Source organism: Calidris pugnax, unplaced genomic scaffold, assembly GCF_001431845.1.
Source record: "Calidris pugnax isolate Ruff unplaced genomic scaffold, ASM143184v1 scaffold17, whole genome shotgun sequence".
In the NCBI taxonomy this organism is placed as follows: Eukaryota; Metazoa; Chordata; class Aves; order Charadriiformes; family Scolopacidae; genus Calidris; species Calidris pugnax.
In genome coordinates, this window is record NW_015090794.1 from 516,643 (window position 1) to 519,395 (window position 2,753).

The 2,753-nt window shown below is 54.0% G+C and overlaps 1 protein-coding gene across 1 annotated transcript in view; it reads right to left on the reverse strand.

The window, feature by feature from the left end:
* Positions 1-2,258, reverse strand: part of KCNJ12 (potassium channel, inwardly rectifying subfamily J, member 12) — a 35,376-nt gene extending 33,118 nt beyond the window's left edge. Inside the window, exon 1 of the mRNA XM_014936460.1 lies at positions 2,111-2,258. The gene's annotated coding sequence lies outside the window, so the exon portion shown is untranslated. The remainder of the gene's footprint in view (positions 1-2,110) is intronic.
* Positions 2,259-2,753: the final 495 nt, after the last annotated feature.

Below are 2,753 nucleotides of genomic sequence, written 5' to 3' on the forward strand. Positions count from 1 at the left end.
AATAGGGGGGCCGGGGGCCCCCCCCCGTCCCCCCGGGGGTTTTTTGGGGGGGAGAGAAAAAAAAAAAAAAAAAAAAAATCCACCTCGACTTCGTAGGTAAAGCAACTCTTTCGGGTAAAGAGCAGCAGAGGCAACACAGGATTTCAAAGCCTGTTGTAGATCAGAGGCAAGAATTAAAGTGGCCTTTTCGGTGCCTTCCCCAGCAAAGCCGGTGTTTTATTAAGCCTATCCGGCACGGATCAGAACACTTGCTGTTATTCCAGGCCTGAAAGGAGCAGGCGAGGAATTGTTTTATTTTTTTTGTATAATTTTTTTTTTTTTTGGTTAAGTCTTGTTTTCATTATTTTCTGGTGGCTTCGTGGCTTTGTGCTCACACAAAGGGAATTTCACCTGCTGTTCAGAACAAAAGGCCCCGGAAAGTTTGGCGGAGAAGGGGAAGGAGCTTTATAGAAGCATAAACGAGTTGTTGCAGGGTTTGTTTTTCTTTTCGCCGCGAGCTGTAAAACATCCCCAGCTCTTTGGTGCCTGTGGGAGACCCGGCACCAGCACGCGTGTCCCCTGTCCCCAGTGTGTCACCCCGTGGCTGGGAACAGGGAGGTCTCACAGCCCTTTGTGAGATCGGGGTGGATTTGGGGTGCAGAGGGGGCCGTGGGGAGGCAAAGGGGATCGCCCCCCATCCTTTTCGCACGCAAGCCAAGTCATCGCCATGCTTTCTAAGAACGGGAAAGCCAAAAAAAAACCAAAACCAAACACCCAGCCCTGGTTTGCCGACACCACTGCAAAACAGGTGGTTCAAAATCACAAGCGGAGGGGGGAGAAAAACCCCCTATTTGGTGATTTTGTGCTCAGATTCGCCGCAAAAACTCTCCGGGAAGGAACGCTGCTAAATACACACCATTTTCCCCTCTAACACTCTTTGCTCTATAATTAAGAGAGACTTCTAAAAATACAAATAGCCTCAAGCACCCAGCGAAGGCGTGCAGGTGCTGCTAACTGGAGGCACTTTAGTGCAGCTCATTTTCTGGACAATTTTACTAGCCTGGCTCGCGCTCAGCGCCGATACTATTACAGTGATGCAATTATGCTGCTGCTGCTGTCGTTGTCGGCTTGCTTTGCCTTTTTTTTTAGCTATTTTTCCCCCCCCCCTCTATGCTCTGCAGTTTACCTTCGAAGCACCCCCTTCCCTTCCTCCCCACATCCCAGGTTCACCCCAGGCGTGCCCCCCCCCCCACACCACCCCATTCGGGCCAAGCAGTTGGGAAGCGGAGGTTGGGGCGAGCGTGCGTCGCACACGCGCGTGCATACACATGTGTGCACACGCAGAGGTTCATAACCCCTGCGTGGGTATTTCCAAAAAAAACAAAAAACAAAAAAAGAGCCGGTGCGCAAAAGTTTTGGCCGGGAAAACGAGCGGGTCAGGGGGAAGCGATGGAGGCGAGGGGGGAGCCCAATGAGGCACCGGCGCTCCCCGAAAACCCCGGGAGGGAGGGGGCCCACGGCACTGGCAGGGTGACGGCGCTCAGCTTTGCAAAATCCCCCCCCCCAAAACTGACATTTCAGGCAGGGGGGCAAGGGTTGGGGGGAGGGGGCGAGCGTGCGTCGCACACGCGCGTGCATACACATGTGTGCACACGCAGAGGTTCATAACCCCTGCGTGGGTATTTCCAAAAAAAACAAAAAACAAAAAAAGAGCCGGTGCGCAAAAGTTTTGGCCGGGAAAACGAGCGGGTCAGGGGGAAGCGATGGAGGCGAGGGGGGAGCCCAACGAGGCACCAGCGCTCCCCGAAAACCCCGGGAGGGAGGGGGCCCACGGCACTGGCAGGGTGACGGCGCTCAGCTTTGCAAAATACCCCCCCCCAAAACTGACATTTCAGGCAGGGGGGCAAGGGTTGGGGGGAGAAGGAGGGGGGGGGAAACTTCACCGGCGAGGCTGCCGCCGCGAAACTTCCCCATCTTATTTCTCCATTAGGGCTGCAATGGGTGGAAGTGATTGACTCACTATGAGACTGCTGTTTTTTGCCTCTGACTTGGGATTAAGACGGAGCCGGAGGAGCGGAGGAGCTGTCGCGCCGGCTCGCTGGGGCAGGCAGACGCCCGAGCCTTCACTTACCTCTCACTGCATCCAGCCCCCCCCCACCAACCCCCGCCGGCCGTGGGGCTGCGGGGCCGTCCTGGAGAGTTAGCTGGCGGGGGACCCCAGATCCACTCGGGTTTCTCCCAGGACCGACGTTCGGCTGCTGCTTCTTAGGCACAGACCCAACCCCTCCATTCCAACCACAGGCAAAAAAAAAAAAAAAAAAAAAAAAAAAAAAAAAACGGGTTTATATTTTCACTTGGAACAACAACATTTGGACAGCCCCAAGGATAGCAATTGCAGTTTTTTTTTTTTTTTTTTCTTGGTTCGGTTTCCCCCTGCCACCTCCTGGAGAAAAAAAAATAAAAAATTATAAATCCCAGCGAGCAAGAGATCCAGACTCAGGTGAATTTAGCTTCAAACTCCCTCTGTGCTTTCAGAGCCTTCGCCCTCAAAGGGGCTCTGGAAGATGCTGGGGGACCCATCGTCGCCAAAGTGTCATCAAATATCCTTCGGGCTCAACTCCGCTCCTGCCCGGGGAGGGTGGACTTCTTCCCTGCTTGCTGCGTGCTGTGGAGTTGGCAGGGACCTGCCTGTTTCAGCCTCAGCGTGGAGGGTGGGTGGGTTGGTTGGTTGGTTGGTTGGTGTGGGTTGGTTTGCCTTTTCTTTTTTTTTTTTT